At 39.0% G+C, this 20081-nt stretch overlaps 1 protein-coding gene and 1 long non-coding RNA gene across 8 annotated transcripts in view; both read left to right on the forward strand.

Annotated features, from left to right (window-relative positions):
* The window catches only part of LOC118381157 (Krueppel-like factor 7), a 96314-nt gene that overhangs the window by 26313 nt on the left and 49920 nt on the right, over positions 1-20081 (forward strand). The window lies entirely within an intron of this gene.
* Positions 4942-16935, forward strand: LOC127928938 (uncharacterized). Of its 6 annotated transcripts, none has more exons than XR_008132949.1 (3): positions 4942-4979; positions 12546-12609; positions 15563-15629. It is a non-coding gene; the product is annotated as an uncharacterized LOC127928938 (long non-coding RNA). The 6 variants fall into 6 exon arrangements; XR_008132951.1 differs by lacking the exon at positions 4942-4979 and adding an exon at positions 10893-10930; XR_008132952.1 differs by lacking the exon at positions 4942-4979 and adding an exon at positions 12093-12130.

A 20081-nucleotide genomic window follows, 5' to 3' on the forward strand; every position in this document is an offset into this window, starting at 1 on the left:
GACGGGTGAGAACGACACATCAAATCAAATCCAATCAAATTTATTTATATAGCCCTTCGTACATCAGCTGATATCTCAAAGTGCTGTACAGAAACCCAGCCTAAAACCCCAAACAGCAAGCAATGCAGGTGTAGAAGCACGGTGGCTAGGAAAAACTCCCTAGAAAGGCCAAAACCTAGGAAGAAACCTAGAGAGGAACCAGGCTATGTGGGGTGGCCAGTCCTCTTCTGGCTGTGCCGGGTGGAGATTATAACAGAACATGGCCAAGATGTTCAAATGTTCATAAATGACCAGCATGGTCGAATAATAACAAGGCAGAACAGTTGAAACTGGAGCAGCAGCATGGCCAGGTGGACTGGGGACAGCAAGGAGTCATCGTGTCAGGTAGTCCTGGGGCTCAGGTCTGGAGCAGCAGCATGGCACATTATCTCTTTCTTCTGACTCATACACCCTCCCAGTTAAATCTGGGAGAGGGAAGTTGCTCACACACACACACACACACACACACACACACACACACACACACACACACACACACACACACACACACACACACACACACGTGTAAACAATTTTGACCTCATGAACTTTAACCCCGTCACCTGAGGCTCTAACAGGGTGTGGTTACCTGCTTTCCAAAGATCCCGCCTTTTTTCCCTCTTGAACCTTAATGAACCTCATTGGAAGCGTTTCTCAATGCTGTAATCAGTGGTTGGTGGACTTGACACTCTTGACCCCTAGTTAACCTCAATGGGGGCATATCTCAATGCTGTGGTTGGTGGACTTGACCCTCTTGACCCCTAGTTAACCTCAGTGGGGGCGTATCTCAATGCTGTGGTTGGTGGACTTGACCCTCTTGACCCCTAGTTAACCTCAATGGGGGCATATCTCAATGCTGTGGTTGGTGGACTTGACCCTCTTGACCCCTAGTTAACCTCAGTGGGGGCATATCTCAATGCTGTAATCGGTGGTTGGTGGAGTTGACCCTCTTGACCCCTAGTTAACCTCAGTGGGGGCGTATCTCAATGCTGTAATCGGTGGTTGGTGGAGTTGACCAAATGCCCCCACTGAGGTTAACTAGGGGTCAATATCACAATGCTGTAATCAGTGGAGATGACCCGCTTGACCCCTAGTGAACCTCAGTGGTTGGCAATAATCAGTCCCATGACTGGCTGTGAAATAGCCTTTCACAACCCCTTTCTTTAAACACTGCACATCTGTAGACATCACACCTCAGCCCTCACTACCAGACTGTGTTTGACCTTGGCAAATCGTTTACATGTTAGTCCTTTAGCAGATGCTCTTATCCAGAGCCACTTACAGGAGCAATCAGGGTTAAGTGCCTTGCACAAGGGCACATCTACAGATTTTTAAACTAGTCTGCTCGGGATTTGAACCAGTGACCTTTCTGTTACTGTCCCAATGTTCTTAACCACTAAGTACCTTGCCGCCCGTAGCACCGTGCAGCAGACAGAAACAAAACCTAACAGGTCCTATCTGTACAGACCCAGTTTAGCCTGTTCTCCATTCTGGACGACGTGACTTGGGTGCCCATTCTGTATCTGCACCAAGCCTGTATGAAGAGGAAGCTGACTTTTTCCGGTTCGCTGTTCCCTTTATCTCTCCCCTCTCTCTCCTCTGCCTCTGTTATTCCCCCCCCCCCCCTCTTTCTCTCCCTCACAGCTCTTTTGTTTCGCCAAACTCATTTCCAGCCGAGTGCCATTCTTTCTGCCCTGTCATTGTGTGTGGTAATGAAGATTAGCTAGCTTGTGGCTCACAATGGGGTACCCAAATCCAGAATACAGACAACTCCAAATCCCCCCGCTAACTGTTAACCCTGGTGTAAAACGCTTGTCTCCCACCCAACCCCTATCCTAACGCACTCCAACTGTTTCCGGTTCACTGGTTGAATGGGAATGGCTGTTTCCTGATTAGATTAGCGTGGATTTGGTCGCTGAGAGGGGACCTCTTGGCGAGTCGCTACACCGATAAACAGCAGCTCAACCAAAGCCAGTTAAAGAGACAAGGATCCTCTCCCCAGTGAGCTCCACTACCGTCACGCTAGTCTCTCCAGTCACTGGGATAATCCACTGGGCTTGGCTCCTCTCCCCACAACTTCTCTATTTCACCAAAACTATCTCCTCTCCCTCTCCTCTTTTCTCCTCTCCCCTTTCTCTCTCTTGTCTCCCTCCTCCTCTCCTCTTTCTCCTATTTCACTCTTCATCTCCTGTCTTCTAATCTCTCCTCTTCTCTCATGTCTTCCCCTTCTCCTCTCCTCTCATTGTCACCTTTTCCTCTCGTCTCGTCTCCTCTCAAGTCCTGACACTCTTCCCCCTATCCTCTCTCTTCCTCTCCTCTCATTTCCACCCTCTGTTCTCAACTCCTCTGCTCCTGCTTTCCTCTCATCTCCCCTGTCCTCTCCATCCTCTCCTCTCATTTCCACCCTCTGTTCTCACTCCTCTGCTCCTGCCTTCCTCTCATCTCCCCTGTCCTCTCCATCCTCTCTTCATTGCCAGGACACACAGGCGTTTTCACAGCACGTCACAATCAAATTAGACTGCTGATCAGAAGAAAACATTTGGTTTGCTTTTCTGAGGCACTGCATGATGTTGCCTTAGTAATTCTCCTAATCTTTAATTACTTTTCTTCTAGAAGGATTTGAAATCTCGAAGCAGTCTGTCCATTTACTGTAGAATGTGTCAGAACATATACTGACAATAGGTTGTATACTGACAATAGGTTATATACTGACAATAGGTTGTTTACTTAGGTTGTATACTGACAATAGGTTGTATACTGACAATAGGTTATATACTGACAATAGGTTATATACTGACAATAGGTTGTTTACTAGGTTATATACTGACAATAGGTTGTTTACTGACAATAGGTTATATACTGACAATAGGTTGTATACTGACAGTTATATACTGACAATAGGTTGTATACTGACAATAGGTTGTATACTGACAGTTGTTTACTGACAATAGGTTGTATACTGACAATAGGTTGTTTACTGACAGTTATTTACTGACAATAGGTTGTTTACTGACAATAGGTTGTTTACTGACAATAGGTTGTTTACTGACAATAGGTTGTTTACTGACAATAGGTTGTATACTGACAGTTATATACTGACAATAGGTTGTATACTGACAATAGGTTGTATACTGACAGTTATATACTGACAATAGGTTGTATACTGACAATAGGTTGTATACTGACAATAGTTGTATACTTAGGTTATTACTGACAATAGGTTGTATACTGACAATAGGTTGTTTACTGACAATATACTGACAATAGGTTGTATACTGACAATAGGTTGTATACTGACAATAGGTTGTATACTGACAATAGGTTATATACTGACAATAGGTTGTTTACTTAGGTTGTATACTGACAATAGGTTGTATACTGACAATAGGTTGTATACTGACAATAGGTTATATACTGACAATAGGTTGTATACTGACAATAGGTTATATACTGACAATAGGTTGTATACTGACAATAGGTTGTATACTGACAATAGGTTATATACTGACAATAGGTTGTTGTATACTGACAATAGGTTGTATACTGACAATATACTGACAATAGGTTGTACTGACAATAGGTTGTATACTGACAGTTATATACTGACAATAGGTTGTATACTGACAGGTTGTATACTGACAATAGGTTGTATACTGACAATAGGTTGTATACTGACAATAGGTTATATACTGACAATAGGTTGTTATACTGACAATAGGTTGTTTACTGACAATAGGTTGTTTACTGACAATAGGTTGTTTACTGACAATAGGTTGTATACTGACAATAGGTTGTATTGTTATACTGACAATAGGTTGTATACTGACTTATACTGACAATAGGTTGTATACTGACATATACTGACAGGTTGTTTATACTGACAATAGGTTGTATACTGACAATAGGTTGTACTGACAATAGGTTATATACTGACAATAGGTTGTATACTGACAATAGGTTATATACTGACAATAGGTTGACAATAGGTTGTATACTGACAATAGGTTGTTGTTTATACTGACAATAGGTTATATACTGACAATAGGTTGTATACTGACAATAGGTTGTATACTGACAATAGGTTGTATACTGACAATAGGTTGTATACTGACAATAGGTTGTATACTGACAATAGGTTGTTATACTGACAATAGGTTGTATACTGACAATAGGTTGTTTACTGACAATAGGTTGTATACTGACAATAGGTTGTTTACTGACAATAGGTTGTTTACTGACAATAGGTTGTATACTGACAATAGGTTGTATACTGACAATAGGTTGTTTACTGACAATAGGTTGTTTACTGACAATAGGTTGTTTACTGCCAATAGGTTGTTTACTGACAATAGGTTGTATACTGACAATAGGTTGTATACTGACAATAGGTTGTATACTGACAATAGGTTGTTTACTGACAATAGGGTATACTGACAATAGGTTGTATACTGACAATAGGTTGTATACTGACAATAGGTTGTATACTGACAATAGGTTGTATACTGACAATAGGTTGTATACTGACAATAGGTTGTATACTGACAATAGGTTGTATACTGACAATAGGTTGTATACTGACAATAGGTTGTATACTGACAATAGGTTGTTTACTGACAATAGGTTGTTTACTGACAATAGGTTGTTTACTGACAATAGGTTGTTTACTGACAATAGGTTGTTTACTGACAATAGGTTGTTTACTGACAATAGGTTGTTTACTGACAATAGGTTGTTTACTGACAATAGGTTGTTTACTGACAATAGGTTGTTTACTGACAATAGGTTGTTTACTGACAATAGGTTGTATACTGACAATAGGTTGTTTACTGACAATAGGTTGTTTACTGACAATAGGTTGTTTACTGACAATAGGTTGTATACTGACAATAGGTTGTTTACTGACAATAGGTTGTTTACTGACAATAGGTTGTTTACTGACAGTTGTTTACTGACAATAGGTTGTATACTGACAATAGGTTGTATACTGACAATAGGTTGTTTACTGACAATAGGTTGTTTACTGACAATAGGTTGTTTACTGGTTATAGGTTGTTTACTGACAATAGGGTTGTTTTACTGACAATAGGTTGTATACTGACAATAGGTTGTTTACTGACAATAGGTTGTTTACTGACAATAGGTTGTTTACTGACAATAGGTTGTATACTGACAATAGGTTGTATACTGACAATAGGTTGTTTACTGACAATAGGTTGTATACTGACAATAGGTTGTATACTGACAATAGGTTGTTTACTGACAATAGGTTGTTTACTGACAATAGGTTGTATACTGACAATAGGTTGTTTACTGACAATAGGTTGTTTACTGACAATAGGTTGTTTACTGACAATAGGTTGTTTACTGACAATAGGTTGTTTACTGACAATAGGTTGTATACTGACAATAGGTTGTATACTGACAATAGGTTGTTTACTGACAATAGGTTGTTTACTGACAATAGGTTGTTTACTGACAATAGGTTGTATACTGACAATAGGTTGTATACTGACAATAGGTTGTTTACTGACAATAGGTTGTTTACTGACAATAGGTTGTATACTGACAATAGGTTGTTTACTGACAATAGGTTGTATACTGACAATAGGTTGTTTACTGACAATAGGTTGTTTACTGACAATAGGGTACTGACAATAGGTTTTACTGACAATAGGTTGTTTACTGACAATAGGTTGTATACTGACAGTTGTTTATAGGTTGTATACTGTTTATACTGACAATAGGTTGTATACTGACAATAGGTTGTTTACTGACAATAGGTTGTTTACTGACAATAGGTTGTATACTGACAATAGGTTGTATACTGACAATAGGTTGTTGTTTACTACAATAGGTTGACAATAGGTTGTATACTGACAATAGGTTGTTTTACTGACTGAATACTGACAATAGGTTGTTTACTGACAATAGGTTGTTTACTGACAATACTGGTTGTTTACTGACAATAGGTTGTTTACTGACAATAGGTTGTTTACTGACATAGGTTGTATACTGACAATAGGTTGTATACTGTTTACTGACAATAGGTTGTATACTGACAATAGGTTGTATACAGTTATATACTGACAATAGGTTGTTTACTGACAATAGGTTGACAATTTACTGACAATAGGTTGTATACTGACAATAGGTTGTTTACTGACAATAGGTTATATACTGACAATAGGTTGTTTACTGACAATAGGTTGTATACTGACAATAGGTTGTATACTGACAATAGGTTGTATACTGACAAAGGTTGTTTACTGGTTGTTATACTGACAATAGGTTGTATACTGACAATAGGTTGTTGTTGTTTACTGACAATAGGTTGTTTACTGACAATAGGTTGTTTACTGACAATAGGTTGTATACTGACAATAGGTTGTATACTGACAATAGGTTGTATACTGACAATAGGTTGTTTACTGACAATAGGTTGTTTACTGACAATAGGTTGTTTACTGACAATAGGTTGTATACTGACAATAGGTTATACTGACAATAGGTTGTATACTGACAATAGGTTGTATAGTTGTTTACTGACAATAGGTTGTATACTGACAATAGGTTGTATACTGACAATAGGTTGTTTACTGACAATAGGTTGTATACTGACAATAGGTTTATACTGACAATAGGTTGTTTACTGACAATACTGGTTGTATACTGACAATAGGTTGTATACTGACAATAGGTTGTATGACAGTTGTACTGACAATAGGTTGTATACTGGTTGTATACTGACAATAGGTTGTTTACTGACAATAGGTTGTATACTGACAATAGGTTGTATACTGACAATAGGTTGTTTACTGACAATAGGTTGTATACTGACAATAGGTTGTTTACTGACAATAGGTTGTTTACTGACAATAGGTTGTATACTGACAATAGGTTGTATACTGACAATAGGTTGTATACTGACAATAGGTTGTATACTGACAATAGGTTGTATACTGACAATAGGTTGTATACTGACAATAGGTTGTATACTGACAATAGGTTGTTTACTGACAATAGGTTGTATACTGACAATAGGTTGTATACTGACAATAGGTTGTTTACTGACAATAGGTTGTATACTGACAATAGGTTGTATACTGACAATAGGTTGTATACTGACAATAGGTTGTATACTGACAGTTGTATACTGACAATAGGTTGTTTACTGACAATAGGTTGTATACTGACAATAGGTTGTATACTGACAATAGGTTGTATACTGACAATAGGTTGTTTACTGACAATAGGTTGTATACTGACAATAGGTTGTTTACTGACAATAGGTTGTATACTGACAATAGGTTATATACTGACAATAGGTTTATATACTGACAATAGGTTGTTTACTGACAATAGGTTGTATACTGACAAGGTTGTATACTGAGGTTGTATACTGACAGTTGACAATAGGTTGTATACTGACAATAGGTTGTATACTGACAATAGGTTGTATACTGACAATAGGTTGTATACTGACAATAGGTTGTATACTGACAATAGGTTGTATACTGACAATAGGTTGTATACTGACAATAGGTTGTATTGACTGACAATAGGTTGTATACTGACAGTTATATACTGACAATAGGTTGTATACTGACAATAGGTTGTATACTGACAATAGGTTGTATACTGACAATAGGTTGTTTACTGACAATAGGTTGTATTAGGTTGTATACTATACTGACAATAGGTTGTATACTGAGGTTGTTTAATAGGTTGTATACTGACAATAGGTTGTATACTGACAATAGGTTGTTTACTGACAATAGGTTGTTTACTGACAATAGGTTATATACTGACAATAGGTTGTATACTGACAATAGGTTGTTTACTGACAATAGGTTGTATACTGACAATAGGTTGTATACTGACAATAGGTTGTATACTGACAATAGGTTGTATACTGACAATAGGTTGTTTATACTGACAATAGGTTGTATACTGACAATAGTTATATACTGACAATAGGTTGTATACTGACAATAGGTTGTATACTGACAATAGTTGTATACTGACAATAGGTTGTATACTGACAATAGGTTGTTTACTGACAATAGGTTATATACTGACAATAGGTTGTATACTGACAATAGGTTGTATACTGACAATAGGTTGTTTACTGACAATAGGTTGTTTACTGACAATAGGTTGTTTACTGACAATAGGTTGTATACTGACAATAGGTTATATACTGACAATAGGTTGTATACTGACAATAGGTTGTATACTGACAATAGGTTGTATACTGACAATAGGTTGTATACTGACAGTTATATACTGACAATAGGTTATATACTGACAATAGGTTGTATACTTATACTGACAATAGGTTATATACTGACAATAGGTTGTATACTGACAGTTGTATACTGACAATAGGTTATATACTGACAATAGGTTGTTAGTTGTATACTGACAATAGGTTGTATACTGACAATAGGTTGTTTACTGACAATAGGTTGTATACTGACAATAGGTTGTATACTGACAATAGGTTGTATACTGACAGTTATATACTGACAATAGGTTGTATACTGACAATAGGTTGTATACTGACAATAGGTTGTATACTGACAATAGGTTGTATACTGACAATAGGTTGTATACTGACAATAGGTTGTATACTGACAATAGGTTATATACTGACAATAGGTTGTATACTGACAGTTGTATACTGACAATAGGTTGTTTACTGACAATAGGTTGTATACTGACAGTTATATACTGACAATAGGTTATATACTGACAATAGGTTATATAGTGACAATAGGTTGTATACTGACAATAGGTTATATACTGACAATAGGTTGTTTACTGACAGTTGTATACTGACAATAGGTTATATACTGACAATATGTTGTATACTGACAATAGGTTGTATACTGACAGTTGTATACTGACAATAGGTTATATACTGACAATAGGTTATATAGTGACAATAGGTTGTATACTGACAGTTATATACTGACAATAGGTTATATACTGACAATAGGTTGTATACTGACAATAGGTTGTATACTGACAATAGGTTGTATACTGACAGTTGTATACTGACAATAGGTTGTATACTGACAATAGGTTGTATACTGACAATAGGTTGTATACTGACAATAGGTTGTATACTGACAGTTGTTTACTGACAATAGGTTGTTTACTGACAGTTATATACTGACAATAGGTTGTATACTGACAGTTGTATACTGACAATAGGTTGTATACTGACAGTTATATACTGACAATAGGTTGTATACTGACAATAGGTTATATACTGACAATAGGTTGTATACTGACAATAGGTTGTATACTGACAATAGGTTGTATACTGACTGATACTGACAATAGGTTGTATAGGTTGTATACTGACAATAGGTTGTATACTGACAATAGGTTGTATACTGACAGTTATATACTGACAATAGGTTGTATACTGACAATAGGTTGTATACTGACAATAGGTTGTATACTGACAATAGGTTGTATACTGACAGTTATATACTGACAATAGGTTGTATACTGACAATAGGTTGTATACTGACAATAGGTTGTATACTGACAATAGGTTGTATACTGACAATAGGTTGTATACTGACAATAGGTTGTATACTGACAATAGGTTGTATACTGACAATAGGTTGTATACTGACAATAGGTTGTATACTGACAATAGGTTGTATACTGACAGTTGTATATAGGTTGTTTACTGACAATAGGTTGTATACTGACAATAGGTTGTATACTGACAATAGGTTGTATACTGACAATAGGTTGTATACTGACAGTTGTATACTGACAATAGGTTGTTTACTGACAATAGGTTGTATACTGACAATAGGTTGTATACTGACAATAGGTTGTATACTGACAATAGGTTATAACTAGGTTATATACTGACAATAGGTTGTTTACTGACAATAGGTTGTATACTGACAATAGGTTATATACTGACAATAGGTTGTATACTGACAATAGGTTGTATACTGACAATAGGTTGTATACTGACAATAGGTTGTATACTGACAATAGGTTGTATACTGACAATAGGTTGTATACTGACAATAGGTTATATACTGACAATAGGTATACTGACAATAGGTTGTATACTGACAATAGGTTGTATATAGGTTGTATACTGACAATAGGTTGTATACTGACAATAGGTTGTATACTGACAATAGGTTGTATACTGACAATAGGTTGTATACTGACAATAGGTTGTATACTGACAATAGGTTGTATACTGACAGTTATACTGACAATAGGTTGTATACTGACAATAGGTTGTATACTGACAATAGGTTGTATACTGACAATAGGTTGTATACTGACAATAGGTTGTATACTTAGGTTGTATACTGACAATAGGTTGTATACTGACAATAGGTTATATACTGACAATAGGTTGTATACTGACAATAGGTTGTATACTGACAATAGGTTGTATACTGACAATAGGTTGTATACTGACAATAGGTTATATACTGACAATAGGTTGTATACTGACAATAGGTTGTATACTGACAATAGGTTGTATACTGACAATAGGTTATATACTGACAATAGGTTGTATACTGACAGTTATATACTGACAATAGGTTGTATACTGACAGTTATATACTGACAATAGGTTATATACTGACAATAGGTTGTATACTGACAATAGGTTGTATACTGACAATAGGTTGTATACTGACAATAGGTTATATACTGACAATAGGTTGTATACTGACAGTTGTATACTGACAATAGGTTGTATACTGACAATAGGTTGTATACTGACAGTTATATACTGACAATAGGTTGTTTACTGACAATAGGTTGTTTACTGACAATAGGTTGTTTACTGACAATAGGTTGTTTACTGACAATAGGTTGTTTACTGACAGTTGTTTACTGACAATAGGTTGTTTACTGACAATAGGTTGTTTACTGACAATAGGTTGTTTACTGACAATAGGTTGTATACTGACAATAGGTTATATACTGACAATAGGTTGTATACTGACAATAGGTTGTATACTGACAATAGGTTGTATACTGACAATAGGTTATATACTGACAATAGGTTGTATACTGACAATAGGTTGTATACTGACAGTTGTATACTGACAATAGGTTGTATACTGACAATAGGTTGTATACTGACAGTTGTATACTGACAATAGGTTATATACTGACAATAGGTTGTATACTGACAGTTGTATACTGACAATAGGTTGTATACTGACAATAGGTTGTATACTGACAATAGGTTGTATACTGACAATAGGTTGTTTACTGACAATAGGTTATATACTGACAATAGGTTGTATACTGACAGTTATATACTGACAATAGGTTGTTTACTGACAGTTATATACTGACAATAGGTTGTTTACTGACAATAGGTTGTATACTGACAATAGGTTGTATACTGACAATAGGTTGTATACTGACAATAGGTTGTATACTGACAATAGGTTGTATACTGACAATAGGTTGTATACTGACAATAGGTTGTATACTGACAGTTATATACTGACAATAGGTTGTATACTGACAATAGGTTGTATACTGACAATAGGTTGTATACTGACAATAGGTTGTATACTGACAGTTATATACTGACAATAGGTTGTATACTGACAGTTATATACTGACAATAGGTTGTATACTGACAATAGGTTGTATACTGACAATAGGTTGTTTACTGACAGTTATATACTGACAATAGGTTGTATACTGACAGTTATATACTGACAATAGGTTGTATACTGACAGTTATATACTGACAATAGGTTATATACTGACAATAGGTTGTATACTGACAGTTATATACTGACAATAGGTTGTATACTGACAATAGGTTGTATACTGACAGTTATATACTGACAATAGGTTGTATACTGACAATAGGTTGTATACTGACAATAGGTTATATACTGACAATAGGTTGTATACTGACAGTTGTATACTGACAATAGGTTATATACTGACAATAGGTTGTTTACTGACAATAGGTTGTTTACTGACAATAGGTTGTATACTGACAATAGGTTGTTTACTGACAATAGGTTGTTTACTGACAATAGGTTGTTTACTGACAGTTGTTTACTGACAATAGGTTGTTTACTGACAATAGGTTGTTTACTGACAGGTTGTATACTGACAATAGGTTGTTTACTTGTTGTATACTGACAATAGGTTATATACTGACAATAGGTTGTATACTGACAATAGGTTGTTTACTGACAGTTGTTTACTGACAATAGGTTGTTTACTGACAGGTTGTTTACTAGGTTATATACTGACAATAGGTTGTATACTGACAGTTGTATACTGACAATAGGTTGTATACTGACAATAGGTTGTATACTGACAATAGGTTGTTTACTGACAATAGGTTGTTTACTGACAATAGGTTGTATACTGACAATAGGTTGTATACTGACAGTTGTTTACTGACAATAGGTTGTTTACTGACAGTTGTTTACTGACAATAGGTTGTTTACTGACAATAGGTTGTTTACTGACAATAGGTTGTTTACTGACAGTTGTTTACTGACAATAGGTTGTTTACTGACAGTTATATACTGACAATAGGTTGTATACTGACAATAGGTTGTATACTGACAGTTATATACTGACAATAGGTTGTATACTGACAATAGGTTGTATACTGACAGTTATATACTGACAATAGGTTGTATACTGACAGTTGTATACTGACAATAGGTTGTATACTGACAATAGGTTGTATACTGACAATAGGTTGTATACTGACAGTTATATACTGACAATAGGTTGTATACTGACAGTTATATACTGACAATAGGTTGTATACTGACAATAGGTTGTATACTGACAATAGGTTGTATACTGACAATAGGTTGTATACTGACAATAGGTTGTTTACTGACAGTTATATACTGACAATAGGTTGTATACTGACAATAGGTTATATACTGACAATAGGTTGTATACTGACAGTTGTATACTGACAATAGGTTGTATACTGACAATAGGTTGTATACTGACAGTTATATACTGACAATAGGTTGTATACTGACAGTTATATACTGACAATAGGTTGTATACTGACAATAGGTTGTATACTGACAATAGGTTGTTTACTGACAATAGGTTGTTTACTGACAATAGGTTGTATACTGACAGTTGTATACTGACAATAGGTTGTTTACTGACAATAGGTTGTATACTGACAGTTATATACTGACAATAGGTTGTATACTGACAGTTATATACTGACAATAGGTTGTATACTGACAGTTGTTTACTGACAATAGGTTGTTTACTGACAATAGGTTGTATACTGACAATAGGTTGTTTACTGACAATAGGTTGTATACTGACAGTTGTTAGTTGTATACTGACAATAGGTTGTATACTGACAATAGGTTGTATACTGACAATAGGTTGTATACTGACAATAGGTTATATACTGACAATAGGTTGTATACTGACAATAGGTTGTATACTACAGTTGTTTACTGACAATAGGTTATATACTGACAATAGGTTGTATACTGACAATAGGTTGTATACTGACAATAGGTTGTATACTGACAATAGGTTATATACTGACAATAGGTTGTATACTGACAATAGGTTGTATACTGACAAGGTTGTTTACTGACAGTTGTATACTGACAATAGGTTGTTTACTGACAATAGGTTGTATTGTATATACTGACAATAGGTTGTATACTGACAATAGGTTGTTTACTGACAATAGGTTATATACTGACAATAGGTTGTATACTGACAATAGGTTGTTTACTGACAATAGGTTGTATACTGACAATAGGTTGTATACTGACAATAGGTTGTTTACTGACAATAGGTTGTATACTGACAATAGGTTGTTTACTGACAATAGGTTGTATACTGACAATAGGTTATATACTGACAGTTGTATACTGACAATAGGTTGTATACTGACAATAGGTTGTATACTGACAATAGGTTATATACTGACAATAGGTTGTATACTGACAATAGGTTGTATACTGACAGTTATATACTGACAATAGGTTGTATACTGACAGTTATATACTGACAATAGGTTGTTTACTGACAATAGGTTGTATACTGACAGTTGTATACTGACAATAGGTTGTTTACTGACAATAGGTTGTATACTGACAATAGGTTGTTTACTGACAATAGGTTGTATACTGACAATAGGTTGTTTACTGACAATAGGTTGTATACTGACAATAGGTTGTATACTGACAATAGGTTGTATACTGACAATAGGTTGTATACTGACAATAGGTTGTATACTGACAATAGGTTGTATACTGACAATAGGTTGTATACTGACAATAGGTTGTATACTGACAGTTGTATACTGACAATAGGTTGTATACTGACAATAGGTTGTATACTGACAATAGGTTGTATACTGACAGTTGTATACTGACAATAGGTTGTATACTGACAATAGGTTGTATACTGACAATAGGTTGTATACTGACAATAGGTTGTATACTGACAATAGGTTGTATACTGACAATAGGTTGTATACTGACAATAGGTTGTATACTGACAATAGGTTGTATACTGACAGTTGTATACTGACAATAGGTTGTATACTGACAATAGGTTGTATACTGACAATAGGTTGTTTACTGACAATAGGTTGTATACTGACAGTTGTTTACTGACAATAGGTTGTTTACTGACAATAGGTTGTATACTGACAATAGGTTGTATACTGACAATAGGTTGTTTACTGACAATAGGTTGTTTACTGACAATAGGTTGTTTACTGACAATAGGTTGTATACTGACAATAGGTTGTTTACTGACAATAGGTTATATACTGACAATAGGTTGTTTACTGACAATAGGTTGTTTACTGACAGTTATATACTGACAATAGGTTGTATACTGACAATAGGTTGTTTACTGACAATAGGTTATATACTGACAATAGGTTGTTTACTGACAATAGGTTATATACTGACAATAGGTTGTTTACTGACAATAGGTTGTATACTGACAATAGGTTATATACTGACAATAGGTTGTATACTGACAATAGGTTGTTTACTGACAATAGGTTGTTTACTGACAATAGGTTATATACTGACAATAGGTTGTTTACTGACAATAGGTTATATACTGACAATAGGTTGTATACTGACAATAGGTTATATACTGACAATAGGTTGTTTACTGACAATAGGTTATATACTGACAATAGGTTATATACTGACAATAGGTTGTATACTGACAATAGGTTGTTTACTGACAATAGGTTGTTTACTGACAATAGGTTATATACTGACAATAGGTTGTTTACTGACAATATGTTGTATACTGACAATATGTTGTTTACTGACAATAGGTTGTTTACTGACAATAGGTTGTTTACTGACAATAGGTTGTATACTGACAATAGGTTGTTTACTGACAATAGGTTGTATACTGACAATAGGTTGTTTACTGACAATAGGTTATATACTGACAATAGGTTGTTTACTGACAATAGGTTATATACTGACAATAGGTTGTTTACTGACAATAGGTTGTTTACTGACAATAGGTTGTTTACTGACAATAGGTTGTTTACTGACAATAGGTTGTTTACTGACAATAGGTTGTTTACTGACAATAGGTTATATACTGACAATAGGTTATATACTGACAATAGGTTGTATACTGACAATAGGTTGTTTACTGACAATAGGTTATATACTGACAATAGGTTGTTTACTGACAATAGGTTATATACTGACAATAGGTTATATACTGACAATAGGTTATATACTGACAATAGGTTATATACTGACAATAGGTTATATACTGACAATAGGTTGTATACTGACAATAGGTTGTTTACTGACAATAGGTTGTTTACTGACAATAGGTTATATACTGACAATAGGTTGTTTACTGACAATAGGTTATATACTGACAATAGGTTGTTTACTGACAATAGGTTGTTTACTGACAATAGGTTGTTTACTGACAATAGGTTATATACTGACAATAGGTTGTTTACTGACAATAGGTTGTATACTGACAATAGGTTGTATACTGACAATAGGTTGTATACTGACAATAGGTTGTTTACTGACAATAGGTTATATACTGACAATAGGTTGTTTACTGACAATAGGTTATATACTGACAATAGGTTGTATACTGACAATAGGTTGTTTACTGACAATAGGTTATATACTGACAATAGGTTGTTTACTGACAGTTATATACTGACAATAGGTTATATACTGACAGTTATATACTGACAATAGGTTATATACTGACAGTTATATACTGACAATAGGTTATATACTGACAGTTGTTTACTGACAATAGGTTGTATACTGACAGTTATATACTGACAATAGGTTGTATACTGACAGTTGTTTACTGACAATAGGTTGTTTACTGACAATAGGTTATATACTGACAATAGGTTGTTTACTGACAATAGGTTATATACTGACAATAGGTTGTATACTGACAGTTATATACTGACAATAGGTTGTATACTGACAGTTATATACTGACAATAGGTTGTATACTGACAGTTGTATACTGACAATAGGTTGTTTACTGACAGTTGTATACTGACAATAGGTTGTTTACTGACAATAGGTTGTATACTGACAATAGGTTGTATACTGACAATAGGTTATATACTGACAATAGGTTGTATACTGACAATAGGTTGTATACTGACAATAGGTTGTATACTGACAATAGGTTGTATACTGACAATAGGTTATATACTGACAATAGGTTGTTTACTGACAATAGGTTGTATACTGACAATAGGTTGTATACTGACAATAGGTTGTATACTGACAGTTGTTTACTGACAATAGGTTGTTTACTGACAATAGGTTGTTTACTGACAATAGGTTGTTTACTGACAGTTGTTTACTGACAATAGGTTGTTTACTGACAATAGGTTGTATACTGACAGTTGTTTACTGACAATAGGTTGTTTACTGACAATAGGTTGTTTACTGACAATAGGTTGTATACTGACAATAGGTTGTATACTGACAGTTGTTTACTGACAATAGGTTGTTTACTGACAATAGGTTGTTTACTGACAATAGGTTGTATACTGACAGTTGTTTACTGACAATAGGTTGTATACTGACAGTTGTTTACTGACAATAGGTTGTTTACTGACAATAGGTTGTATACTGACAGTTGTTTACTGACAATAGGTTGTATACTGACAGTTGTTTACTGACAATAGGTTGTATACTGACAGTTGTTTACTGTAACAGTTTCCTCCTCTTCTTCCGAAGAGGAGAGGCGAAACGGATCAGAGGACCAATACGCGGCGTGGTAATTTTCCATGGTACTTTTTAATGCTATCAGGTACACATGAACAAACTAACAAAACAAAAAATGTGAAAACTCAAATTACAGTCCTATCTGGTGCACACACAGAGACAGGAAACAATCACCCACAAACACACAGTGAAACCCAGGCTACCTAAGTATGATTCTCAATCAGAGACAACTAATGACACCTGCCTCTGATTGAGAACCATACTAGGCCGAAACATAGAAATTCCCAAAACCTAGACAAACAAACATAGACTACCCACCCAACTCACGCCCTGACCATACTAACTAAACACAAAACACAGAAAATAAAGGTCAGAACGTGACAGTACCCCCAAAGGTGCGGACTCCGGCCGCAAAACCTGACCTATAGGGGAGGGTCTGGGTGGGCATCTGTCCGCGGTGGCGGTTCTGGCGCGGGACGCGGACCCCACTTCACCATTGTCTTTGTCCGCCTCCGTGGCTTTTCACCATGGCAACCCCTCTCAATGACCCCACTGGACAGAGGGGCAGCTCGGGACAGAGGGGCAGAAGCTCTGGACAGAGGGACAGGGGCTCTGGACAGAGGGACAGGGGCTCTGGACAAAGGGACAGGGCTCTGGCGCCTGGGCTGAGGGGCTCTGGCGCCTCTGGGCTGAGGGGCTCTGGCGCCTCTGGGCTGAGGGGCTCTGGCGCCTCTGGGCTGAGGGGCTCTGGCGCCCTGGGCTGAGGGGCTCTGGCGCCTCTGGGCTGAGGGGCTACCGGCAGCGGCGCCGGACAGGCGGGACGCTGCAGCGGCGCCGGACAGGCGGGAGGCTCCGGCAGCGGCGCCGGACAGGAGGGACGCCCGGCAGCGGCGCCAGACAGGCGGGACGCCCGGCAGCGGCGCCAGACAGGCGGGACGCTCCAGCAGCGGCGCCGGACAGGCGGGACGCCCGCAGCGGCGCCGGACAGGCGGGAGGCTCGGCAGCAGCGCCGGACAGGCGGGAGGCTCCGCAGCGGCGCCGGACAGGCGAGAGGCTCCGGCAGCGGCGCCGGACAGGCGGGAGGCTCCGGACAGGCGGGAGGCTCCTGCAGCGGCGCCGGACAGGCGGGAGGCTCCGGCAGCGGCGCCGGACAGGCGGGAGGCTCCGGCAGCGGCGCCGGACAGGCGGGAGGCTCCGGCAGCGGCGCCGGACAGGCGGGAGCACCTGCAGAGAGGAGACAGAGAGACAGCCTGGTGCGTGGAGCTGCTACAGGAGGCAGCGGCGCCGGACAGGCGGGACGCTCCAGCAGCGGCGCCGGACAGGCGGGAGGCTCCGGCAGCGGCGCCGGACAGGCGGGAGGCTCCGGCAGTGGCGCCGGACAGGCGGGAGGCTGGCAGCGGCGCCGGACAGGCGGGAGGCCCGGACAGGCGGGAGGCTTGCAGCGGCGCCGGACAGGCGGGAGGCTGGCAGCGGCGCCGGACAGGCGGGAGGCTGGCAGCGGCGCCGGACAGGCGGGAGGCCCGGCAGCGGCGCCGGACAGGCGGGAGGCTCCCGCAGCGGCGCCGGACAGGCGGAACGCTCCGGCAGCGGCGCCGGACAGGCGGGAGCACCTGCAGGGAGGAGACTGAGAGACAGCCTGGTGCGTGGGGCTGCCACAGGAACTACCAGGCTGGGGAGACTTTCAGGAGGCTTGGTGTTAGGAGGAGCCTGAAAGACCGGGCTGTGGGGGAGCACTGGAGCTCTGGTGCGCAACCTGGCACCACTTCCCCAGGCTGGACAACTACTCGAGCCCGGACCCTCAAGAGTGCAGGCACAGGTTGAACCGGGCTGTGGGTAAGCACGGAGATCTAGTGCTTACTACACGCACCTCTCCCCTAGGCTCCACTCCCACAGTTGCCCGGTACGAGCGGAGCGCAGGCAGAGGACGCACTGCACCCTCCCAGCGCCCGGAGACACAGCACGCAGAGCCGGCGCAGGATAACCTGGACCAAGACTGCGTACCGGCGACCAGACCCGCTGAGCAGGCACCATACGCCCTGGCTCAATGCCCACACTCGCATGGCACTCTCGGGGGGCTGCCCTATAGCGCACCGGGCTATGGACACGCACTGGCGACACCGTGCGCTCAACCGCATAACACGGTGCCTGACCAGTAATGCGCTGCTCATAATAAGCACGAGGAGTGAGCTCAGGTCTGCTACCTGGCTTAGTACCACACCTCGTGTGCCCCCAAAAAAATTTGGGGCTGCCAATACCTGTCGCACTGCCGTGCTGGCTCCTCATATTGCCGCCGATCAGCTTTCGCTGCCTCCAGCTCTGCTTTGGGGCTGCGATTTTTCCCAGCCAACCTCATTCTCCTGTAACCTTCCTTGCATTGCTCCATCGAATCCCAGGCGGGCTCCGGCACTCTCCTGGGTCGACCGCCCACCTATCTATCTCCTCCCAAGTTGTGTAGTCCAGATTCAGCTCTGATGCTGGCCGCTGTTGTTGTTGCTGCTGCTGCTGTCTGTCGCTGTCCTTTACCACGCCGCTTGGTCCGATTGTGGTGGGTGATTCTGTAACGAGTTTCCTCCTCTTCTTCCGAAGAGGAGAGGCGAAACGGATCAGAGGACCAATACGGGCGTGGTAATTTTCCATGGTACTTTTTAATGCTATCAGGTACACATGAACAAACTAACAAAACAAAAAATGTGAAAACTCAAATTACAGTCCTATCTGGTGCACACACAGAGACAGGAAACAATCACCCACAAACACACAGTGAAACCC

Source organism: Oncorhynchus keta, unplaced genomic scaffold, assembly GCF_023373465.1.
Source record: "Oncorhynchus keta strain PuntledgeMale-10-30-2019 unplaced genomic scaffold, Oket_V2 Un_scaffold_5147_pilon_pilon, whole genome shotgun sequence".
Taxonomy (NCBI): domain Eukaryota; kingdom Metazoa; phylum Chordata; class Actinopteri; order Salmoniformes; family Salmonidae; genus Oncorhynchus; species Oncorhynchus keta.